Here is an 11,983-nt window from a genome sequence, read left to right as displayed (position 1 = left end):
ATACACATACCCTGCTGATTTTGCGTGTGATACTTCCCGCGCACCCCTAATGCACACGTACACAGGACAATCGCGTGTGGAACTTCCCGCGAACCACTGAAATTCACATTCCCCGCTTGGCGTTTGCTGTTTGCTAGCCCTGTGAACTGGTCCAGGGTTAGCGCAGCCCTTTGCGATTATTTGGGGACTTTGAACCCTTACCGCCTACCGTGTAATGAGGCCCATTGTGTTGAACTAGAGGACCCTGAATTTGATACTCCCAAGTCATTCAAGTGAGCTGGGGATAGTTGTTCTGCTTTTAGAAAATCAGATTTTTTTTGTAGATGCAATCGTGTAAATTATGAAATAAGTAATTAAATATTCTGGGGCTGATTCATGGAATTATGTGCACCGGAAAAAAGGGGCTTTGTGCGCCATTCTGCTCGCAAATCCCTGTTTCACAAATGGGGATTTGCGAGCAGAATGGCGCACAAAGCCCGTTTTTCGGTGCACATAATTCCATGAATCAGCCCATCTGTGTATTCATAATTTATGGTACAGTTTTCTTAAACTCAAACCTGTATATTTGATGCAATCTACTATTGTATTTAACTTATTTCACTTATTTGTGCATGCTAGAAACCAACCACACCACATTGCACACAAGACCACATTGTGAATGTTTACTTTACTAAATAATAGTGTCATGTTGATTCTCTATGTAATATTTCTCAAATACCATTTTCTCAAATAATATTTCTCAAATTCTCATTGATATTGGAGAAAAAAAACTGCTTTTCAATATGTTAGTCGGCCAAAGCATGAATTGCCTAGGTTTTGTGAATGCATTTAACATGCAGGATAATAAACGGCAATGTTTGCATAGACTGGCATTATGCCTGCTTAGAAGATGCATTGTATTGTTTAGAAAAATACATATTTGATTCATGAGAATGATAGCATGTGTTCTGTATCTTAGTGAGTTTTGCACAGGCAGGCAAAAATCTTCTTTTTGTAAACAAACTGCCAATGTTTGTATTGTACTGCAGTGATTTCCCCAGCATAAAGTTAGAGGACACCTTTGTTTGAAGTTCTTCATTTCAATAAAATAAATGTTATCTCCAACTACAGCCTGGGCCCAGAATTGTTGGGTGGGACAGTGTACTATAGGGTGCTAACGTTTTTCATCTGAGGGCACAACTTACCAAAACAAATTCAAATCCACAATATTACATTTAGTACTTCACAAATGGTCATCCTTGACATCACTGAAGACATCACATATGATATTACTACTGTGTAACAATGGACATGGGAGATCTGTATTAGGGGCACAATTTACAGTGTCATTTACAACATATCAAAGGTGATTAGTAGCTTTGTGCTTATTGAAAACTAACCTTTGTACTGAAGTTGTTTTGTGAGTACAGAAATCAAATAATACATAAAGAGAAACAATGGCCCTCATTACAACCCCAGCGCTAAACCATGTTTAGCGCCATGGTTGGTGCCGGTGTTGTAACGGGTCCGCCATGGTGGAATGGGGAAATACCGCTCCATTCCAAGGTTGGCGGGCGGTATTTCCCCATTTCACCATGGGCCCTTCCCCATTCCCATTTTCGCCCCGTAGGGCTCAATGGGACTTGGGAAGGCGCTAAGTACCGTACCGCAAATTGCGGTACCGTAATTAGCACCAAGGTCCCTTTGCGGCACCCTACTTTAACGGCTGGTAAAACCAGCCGTTAAGGTCGGGTCCCGCAAAGGGACCTCGTATTCAGGCGTTAAGGGTTTAACGGTGCCGACACCTTTTACGGTGCCGTTAAACCCTTAACGGCAGGGTCGTAATGACCCCGAATGACTGCAGTATGGATCATAGAACTAAAGAATTCTTAAGATTGTATGTTTAGGCATAACAATCATAAGTTGAAGCATATCACATTCTTGATGAATGTATTATCTGCGTGGAACCTGCTTCTGGTTCTATGTACGTGCATTATGACTTCAGGGAAAGCCCTAGGGAAAAGAACTTCAGAATATAGAATGAGGTCAAGCTCTACATGCTGTGATTCATCAGTAATGATTCACCCCATAAACCTGGCCAGGGACCCTTCTCATGTGGCCAGAACAGCACAGACACTTCCTTATCTTCACCCTGGGAGTGGTCTTTTGTGTGAGGATCACATAGGGGCAGGCCAGGAAGATTGGGAAACCCCTCTGTTTAACTTTCTCCATAATCCCACACTTGTATTATCTGTTTGCCAAACAGGAGAAGTCAGAAAGTCTAATTTTGTTGCTGAGGACTACAAGTCTCATAACTCTATAGTATTGGGATGAGGTAGAGAGGAAGAGGGCTGAAGAGCAATGTTGCAGCAGTAGTCAGACGATTAAGGCAATCAGTTTAAACCTGAGGACAGCTGAGAGGCTTAAAAGGCTCCCTCAGGTACAGGCTATTGGAGGGAGCTGGAGTGCATACAGCAGTAGCAGAAGCCGAAGGAATAAAGCGCAGTGCTGGTGATCCAGGCAGAAGTGGAAGAAACCGAAAGGATGCCGGGACTCTGATACTGCAGATTTCACCTGTATGTCCTGTGAGGTTACTGTTCCCCCAAACTCTGAGGTACAGAGGCTGCACAGCGGAAGGTGTAAAGGAAGGTGGCCTTTTCCCAGATGAGCCTAATTGCAGAGATTGTGCAGCAGGAAGCATCTCTGACACCTTGGCCCGAGGTTGCTGTGGATCAGTGGGTCTAAAGAGCGAGCGGGCCTCCTTAATTGCAGAGCCAAACTGAAGACACCTTCAGCGAGGAAGGGTGTGGGTCCAAAGTGAAGCCAGAATTTATGGAAGTTGTGCAGCTCACAGAGAAAGGAATACAGAAGTCAGTGAGTTTAAAAAAAAAACCTTAAAGATCAATTAAAAGATCATCCCTCACAAAAAAGTTAAGAAGTCCCAGATAAGACATTTCAAATTTGACATAAGCAGATAAGAGGACCAGTCGACATTGGTTCAAATTAATTTGCTTCAGAATCACCATAATAGTTCTTCGTCTGATATGCTGGACAATATATTCCAAAATGCAGTAGATCTTCATTAGGTTGCTTACATAATGGGCAACCTCTATCATCTGACCAGTCACACCATTTTGCAGTAACAGCTTAAGTGGCAAAAGGTTGAACTGCGCTCTCAGAATTACCCATGTATCGAGAGTTTTATTGCTCTATGTCAAATAAACCAAAGTGTCCGGGCTTGAAATTGCTGCATGGCTATGATTGGGAGTGATTATGAACTCTCCACATTCATGTAAACCCTTTGACTGTGCAATTAAAAGCAGTTTGTATCGCTGCTGCAACTTTTTATCCAGTACAGTTGCTTGCAGAAAAAGTGCTTGTGCATTAACTCTACTTAAACACATGTTTTTATGCTGAAGCCGTGGGATGTTTAGGGCATCATTCTTCTTTAGCAATTTGCATACAATAAACTGTGTAAGTGAAGTCCTAGTGTTTTCCCAAACCCTGTGGCAATGAGCACTGGTTCTAGCTCCAGGTCATCCATGAAACCTTGACCTAGCTCTTCATCTGTTGCATAATTAGCTGCTGATTCAGGTAGGCATTACAGTTTCTTTAACAAATTATTCTCCACCATTTATAACCTACTATTGTTCCCAAATCCCCACAGTGAGGCTCAATATGTTACTGTTGCTTTTGCCTGTTCATTATACACCCTGAGAATCAAATTAAGAGGCTGGCTGATGCACATAGTCATTAAACAAAACACCCCGCCTCGCTGTTGTTTAATTTTCAGAAGCTGTTTTCTAATATGGCTGTCCACCTTCAGGTTTGAGGAGAAACTAACTCCTAAATAAATAAAAATTCCACTACCATCGGTATCATAAGTCCCTCACTGAACATTATTGGCATATTTCTTACTTTGCTGTCCCCATAGCACATAATTGTGGCAGATCAATGCATAGTTGTATGTACCACAAGGACCACGTCATCAGCATATGCTAGAACAGGAAAGGGCTTTGACCCTAAAAAAGAATGAGAAAAATAGTGGCGCTAGCACGCACCCCTGTCATACTCCAGTAGAAACAGGAAAGTAATTAGTACAATGATGGTGCATTCCACTCCTCACACAAGCCTTATTATTAGTGTGCACTTCTATCAAGATATGAATGAGATCAGAATGGCAACCTATGGACTTGAGCATGCCCCTTCATTTAGCCATGTTTATTTTGTCGAAGTGCGTGCTCAGGACAATAAAGGCCAGGTAAATTGGTTCTATTTTAATGTGCAGTGACACATCACAAAGGAAACAGAGGTTCAAAACGTTTTCCCCCATTCCCAAACTTGCTCGAAAGCCTAATTTGGTTATCAGTACAAATATTGTTGATACCGTTGCTCCAATTTTGCTAACAGCACACTCCCAAATATATTTAAACTAGGGCACAGTAAGTAAATAATCTGCTGGACATGTTCAATTTCCCTTTTTGACAATTGGAGAAATAATTACCAATTTCCTAATGGGGCCCAAACTTCTGCCAGATTCTGGTAAAGATCTGCTGGAATCCCATCAGGACTAGGAGAACGATTATGGGCCTGAGTAAGAATAGCTTCACACACCTCCTTCAATGTAAATCATAATCTCCTGTTTGATTGGCTCCTGGCTTCTTTGCCTCCAGTACCTTTACAAAGGGACGAGATGCAGTTTATCCAGAACCTATCTTCCAGATTTGTTGTAATCCCTTTGGTTTGAACGTCTGCATGGGCCCTTGTACAACAATTGCCCAAAATGTGGTAGAGTACTTATTAGCTGCAGCATGCAGCACATCTTCCCATGCTAGCTGTTCTAGCTCACCCTTCCCCACTAGCTATGATTGCTTATACTTTCCCTTGCCTTAAAAATCTCCATCCTCCCAGTCTTTGGATTTGTTAAGGTTCCAATGAGATTTTCTTTATCAATTCAACATTCCTCATTAAACCAACCTCGCTGTGGTTCTTGCAACCCTTTTTTACATTATCTAATGAATATTCCCACAATTGACTTGACAAATATTTCAAAGGACTTCAGAAAAGTTGATGGTGTTGCAAATTAACTAAAACAATAAATACATTGGTTGCAACCACATCATAATGTAATGAATTCTTGTCTGTCTTCTCCCACTTTAACCTCCTTTCGTTGTTAAGGTTAGTTTCTCCAGATTTCAGGTGTTGGATCAAATGTGATGCCTTGAAACAAAAACTTCCATGTATCCACAAAGACAGTGGGTAATGATCACTAAACATCTCTTTCACAACCATAAAATCTTCAAGGATATTCCACTTATTAGTGGAAATGCAGAAATAATCTATAGTTGTTTATCCATGATGGTTTTTTAACGTGTAGGACCTGGCCCTTTTTCAGAATGCAGTCCCCACTCTTGAAGCCAAGTGCAAAGCTGTAATCCTTTAGCAGGATGCAGAATTATGGGTTATTTTATCCCCAAAGATATTTCCTCATTCTCATATAACAGGTCAGATGCCAGGATATTACAAATGTTCACATTAAAATCACCACCCACTATCAGGAAATTGTTAGGGATAAGTCTCTTCAGTACTAGTCCTGATATAAATAAATAAAATCCTTCTAAACATTGAATATTTCTGGGCACTGATATAAAAAAAATGGACAATTACCATTCTCTAGCCCTTCCCTGAGGTTAGGATAACATCTGAATGAGTTTTGTGTTTATGGCAACATTATTGATTAAAACATTTAGCAATGTTTTAATACAAATACTTAATCCCCCAGAACATTGCCCCTAAACATTTTTGATGCATGTACGTTAAAAAAAACTGAAATCATACAGCACTAATTCTTTGGGAGCCCAGGTGTCTTGTAAAATAGTTACATCTTATTTGTTCAGAAAAGCTAGTATATCTCAGTCTCGCAATTTTGTTCGATCACCTGCAATATTCCAGGAGAGCAAAACCATTGAGGATGTACCAGGGCCCAACTGTGTTTTAGGCTCGTTATCAGGTGTGATCACAATATTCCCTGCACTCATCCGGGGGAGACATGACACTGATGAAATATCTTTTTGTAGTCATTCTATCTCGTCTGCACTCGACAAGACTTCAACTCTGTTACTTATGAACAGCTGCCCAGCCTTCCCGCTACCAGAAATCTGATCAGCCCTTTGCTTTCTCCAGCTTGTAGAATATGGATGGAGTTTTCTAGGTTTTCTAGGAACCTATTAGCCAGTGTTTCTGATGGTAAACTAGGAGTCTGAATGTGTGGTTGGAGTATGTTCCCAGGCATATATTGTAACACTATACTCCAAGGATGAAAAAATGCCAATGGGACAATCTCGACCTGCTTTTTGGATATTTGTTATGCATATATCCAGTGAAGTTTGAGTTAGTCAGATATGAAATCACATTCTAACACACAAATATGAAAGGATAACTCAGGGGCAACGTGTTTGTCTTGGAAGCTTAGACACCACTTGTTGTTATTAAGTATGTTATACATAAAAATAAATAAATCCCCTTCTACTGTTTCCAATGATTTTCCCACCCATCCTATCCTTCTAGCCATTAACCTTTTACATGGATCTATTTATTTATTGGACATTTGTAAGGCGCCTATAGATAAATGTTTGAATTGTGTGCCATTCCACCTTGTGTTAATCCAGTGTGTGGCTTTATTCATTATACAAGCAATGGATTCTTCCCCTTTTCATGGGAGCTTTGGGGCATCGATAATTATTGCCACAAGTGGTGCTGCTGGAGGTGTTAAGTGTAGAGTGTTGAAAACCTGACTTTCTTTTTCACCTTGTACACTATTGTCTAATTCTGTGTTTTCCTGTGTACGGGGTGGCTTTGTCCATATGTCATTCCTTACCATTGTAACATCAGCATGTTTGTATTACTTAAACTGCTCTCTCACTTATTGTTCTCTGCTTATTGTTCTCTTCATGTGCCAGGATGTGTTGTCCTTTATGTACGTCTCTGCTAGTGATGTCAAATAGCCCTTTCTTTATATCTCTAATCATATTATCCATTATAAACATAGGCCCTCATTACAAGTCCGGCGCTGGACCATGGTGCTATTAGCACCATGGTCCATGCCGGACTCCGGCATGGTGGATGGCGGAATTACCGCCCCATTCCAAGGTGAGTGGGACGGTAAATCCCCATTCACCATTTGCCCTTCCCAATTCCCATTTTTGCCCCATAGGGCATAATGGGAATGGGGAAAGGCGCTAAGTACGGTGCCGCAAATTGCGGCACCGTACTTAGCACCAAGGTCACTTTGCGGCATGGGTTTTAACGCCTGCAAAAAGCAGGCGTTAAAACCCGGGACCTCTTAATCAGGCGTTGAGGGTTAACGGCGCCGACGGCGCCGATAAACCCTTAACGCCTGACTTGTAATGAGGGCCATAGTATTTAAAATGGATTGCTTGATTACCATTCAGGGAAGCAGTTAGGCCCATCCTTGATTTTTCAGTGTACTGCCTGTAAAGCCTCGGATTTGTGTTTGATCTTAGTCCGAAGCAAGGAGGGTTAGCAAAGGGGATAAGATGGCCATAAATTGACGAAAATGGATGAACAACACCTACACCTCATGAAATGAACACACAACTGAAAAGGACTGGGGAGTAGGCTGTACCAGATTGAAGTGCAGGGAAGTAGAGAGGCGTCTGAAGGGGAAGGAGGCCCAGTTAGAGAAATGGGCTTCACTTAATTGAACCTCAGATAGAGTACCCTAGATAAAAAGGCGAGATGGAGAGATGTACTGAACAGGAGAGAGAAGTGTCCTGCTTGAGGAACCCATAGGGCTGGTGGATGCTGTGCACCAGGGTGACCTAAGAGGGAAGGGATATGGGCAGTACTTGGTCTGAATGCTGGCAGTGGAAAGGTACCACCATTGAATCACACACTGAGGACCACTTATCTGCACATAACATAAGAGTGGTAAGTGTAGTAAACCAGAATATATGGCAGGGGAAGAGTCTCGGGCCAAGAGTTAATCAAACCTTTGGGGTAGGGTAGGATACCGCCACTAACTAACCCTACTAAAAAACTCACGCTTCTGTATATATCTCCCAAACTCTGAACTAAACACAACCACATCTCTACAGCACAACAAACCACACAAACGTCACTACATCGCGACAACAAAACAAACCACACATATACTAGCACATCACATGACGGCTACCAACCGAAATACACACCTATGCTCAGCGTACGGTGTAAACTGAACTGAAGCTGCCAACAACAGATCACAGCTCCCTTGCTCTTTCTCTCACTCAGTCCTACTAACTTACACTCCATCTTACCCTCTTACCTTACAGATCAGCCAGAGCGGCAAAGGAACCAGGCAGGTGGTGACAGTGCGCAGTTTAAGAACCTTTAACATAACATAACATAAGAATGTCTATTGTCACTGCATTCATATTCAACTTACTATTGCTTCTTGTAATCAGCTCCACATATTTCTGATCCTTATTGGAATTCTCAAGGTCAGAGATAAGGGTTGGAACTTCCTCATCTGTCACCAGGTGGAAAACACTTGGCTCCAACTGATTAAATTAAATCCAAAGAACTTCCTAGCGGTAGCACATTTCTGGCATCTATATCTCCTCTAGCTACTTCTATGGGCCGCTCCGTAATTAATTGCTTCTCTTTTAGCTTTCCAGTAATTTCTTGTAAGTACAGATCAAGCAGTGATTCCGAGTGACCTTTTATGTTTGGTCTACTTTTCCTCTGCAACGCCCCCTCATGACCATCTTTCACCTTGTGTTTGGTCGTCCCACCTAATGAAATTTCAGTAGGGGAACAAATGAGGAAGGGGTTGGACATGGGTTTTAAATATAGGGCAAGCCTATTACCTAGATACCTCTAGATACCCCGAGAATAAAAACACTAAAATAGATCACAACAAAACACTCCCAGCAGACTCCTACTCAGTTCAAATAAGATGACATTTAAAACAGAAATTAATAAAATGATTTTATTCCAACAACAAACACTATCTTAGACAAAAAAACATTTCTTAAAAAACATTAGAAACGGTAAAATGTGGGTGGCCAGGGCCGGAGAAAGGCACGCGCGAGCGCTTGAGGAGCAGCCAAAGTCTGTCTCTCCCTTCTCTCTCCCGGACCAAAACCACTCGCTATGACTACACCTCCCATTTCTCTGCAGCTTCCACATCAATTGCGGTTATTCTTGTTGGGTTTCTTGATAACTATGTACTCAAAGTTCTCAAGAATCAGTGATCAACAATAATCAACTATGGTCCACAATGGCCACGAAAGTCTGGGATCAGAAAAATGATCTTTTCATCTCACAAGACTAATATTACTATTAAAAGCTCAAACCTCCAGACTCTTACTCAGCTCCAGAGAGCCTTAGAGCAGAGTTTGCCACTGCAAACTCGACCCTCTCTCTCAATTCTGCCCTCAGTTTTTATCTCATCAAAAAGGACTTAACAGGGCTTTGCTGGAGCACAAGGCTTTCACAATGTGCAGTAAATAATGGAGCATTTATGGGGCTGCTTGAACAGTTCCTTGTTCAGTTCCTCAGCTTAACCTCAATTATAAAAGTAAATGCACCCACAAAGAGCGGAACAAGGTGGATGGGGATGTTGAGTATCAGAAACAGCTTTTGCATTCAAAGCCTCATCGTCCTTCTAGTCCACAACCCTCTATCGTCGTAGCATCCAATCACACCAAAGCACCACAGCACCTGAGTGCCCGGGCACCAGCTTACCAGCATGCCAATTTACCAGTCTTATATAAGCACAGGGCGACTCGCCACTTGCAGCTCACAACCTCTAAACAGAGCCAGGCATGTGAGTCGGGAATAAGAACATCCAGAGAAAGTCAATCCGATGGCCAAGCTACGCATTGCACTCGGGCAACTGGAACAGCAGGAAAAACCTGCTGCCAGCCCGCTCCACTTTGCTGGAGCACGGGGCTATTGCAATGTGCAGCCAATGATGCCTGCCACTCACAGCTCATGGTAATGCTAATGCAATGCTGGAAATCGGGCTGGACTGGCCTATAGGGAACTCTGGAGATTTCCCGGTAGGCCTCTGCACCCTGGGCCTCTTTTGTGTGGTATTTCAAATTTTCCCATAGGACAAGGGTTGGGCTTGTTGAAAACATGTAATATGGCGGCACTTTGAACATTATTTCCAGGGCCTCTTTTGGTTTACAGTACACCCCTGGCTGGAAACAGCAGGAAAAGTCTGCTACCGGGCCATCGCTGCTCCGTATTTAAAATGAATTTAGGAAGCAATTTGTGTTTTATTATAAAAGTAATGACAGGAATTGCTTCCTAAATTAACTTACGAGGTGTAGTAGGGGTATATTAGGGGGTCTAACAGTATTTGGTGTTGTTACATTTACCTAAAAGGATGTCATTTGTTTTGCTACATTAAAATCAAAGTGTGCAACAGAAGATCGAGGGAAGCCAATTCTTGTTTATTACATCCATTGATTTGATTGGACAATTGTTTCATGTGACTCTTCTTCTAAATAGTACCTAATTCGTTTTTCAACCTGATAACCTACATCACTCTACTTCATCCCAGTACGCAATACCCTGCATTCCTATTACTCATCCCAGTAGGCTATAGTAATCTGACCTTTGACCTCACAGCCCTCTTCCTCATCCTGGCAACAAATGGTAATCTTACATTTAACCTTACATCCTTCTTCCTTGTCACAGACCCACACTACCCCAAACTCACTCTTCCATGTCACAGTATCCAAATACCCCACCTTACTCTTTCTCATCAAAGTCCCCCACTAAACCCACCACAGTCTCCCTTGTCACAGTCCCCCACTATCCCCACCTCACTGATGCTTCTCACAGTGCCCCATTATCTCTATCTCAGTATTTCTCCTCACAGTCCCCACTACTCCCACCTCACTCTTCCTCACCATAGTTCCCCACTAACCCCACCTCACGCTACACTATCACATTCCCCAACTATCCTCACCTCACTCTGCTTTGCCACAGTCCCCCACTAAATCGCCTCACTCTTCATCATCACAGTCCCCCACAAACCTCACCTCACTCTTCCCCATCACAGTGCCCCCCACTACTACCACCTCCACTTTTCCCATCACAATCCTCATTACCCCTCCTCATACTTTCTCATCACATTCCCCCACCCCCTACCTAACGCTCCATTGTCACAGTCCCCCACTACCCCACCTTACTGCTCCCAATCACAATCCCCATTGCCCCACTTCACTTCCTCCTCACAATCTCCACTACCCCACCTCACTCTTCCTCACCACAGTGCCCCCTACTCCCACCTCCCTCTTCTCTGGCACAGTCCCGAGTACCACACCTCACTCTTCCTTGTCACAGTACCCCACTATGCATACCTCACTCTTCCGCGTTACAGCACCCCAATAGTAATCATTAGTATTACCCTGTATCCCTCTTCTTTGTCCTGGTACCTAATTAGTAATCCTAACTTTACCATCACCTCCCTCTTCCTTGCCCCAGTAACCAATAGTAATCCATGCCATTACCCCCAGATTCCTTTTCCTCATCCCAGTAGCCTATGGTAATCTTATCTTTACCCCACATTTCTCTTCTTCGTCCCAGTAACCAATTGTTGTCTTACCTGTACCCACACATCCTTCTTCCTCATGACTGTCCCTCATTACCCCACCTCACTCTTATTCATCACAGTCCCCAATTACCCCAACTACCTCTTCCTTGTCACAGTCATCCACAATCCCCACCTCACTCTTCCTCGTCACAGTCCCCTATCAACCCACCTCTCTCTTCCTGCTTTTATACTTTGCCAGCATATTTATTGGAACATTTCCTCTCTCAGGTTATTTTTCTGGTGTGCATTACTTTTTTTTTTTTAAAGTGCAATGCTATTTTATCTTGTGTACTTTGCTCTAAGGGGAAGGTCAATTGAACATCATTTGTATATTTCACTTTAAGAGACATGTTCACTTACTGTGCATTTATTCATGGGTGCCAGCTTTTG

Source organism: Ambystoma mexicanum, chromosome 5p, assembly GCF_040938575.1.
Source record: "Ambystoma mexicanum isolate Mex_15411 chromosome 5p, UKY_AmexF1_1, whole genome shotgun sequence".
Lineage (NCBI taxonomy): Eukaryota > Metazoa > Chordata > Amphibia > Caudata > Ambystomatidae > Ambystoma > Ambystoma mexicanum.
This window is presented reverse-complemented; position numbering follows the sequence as displayed.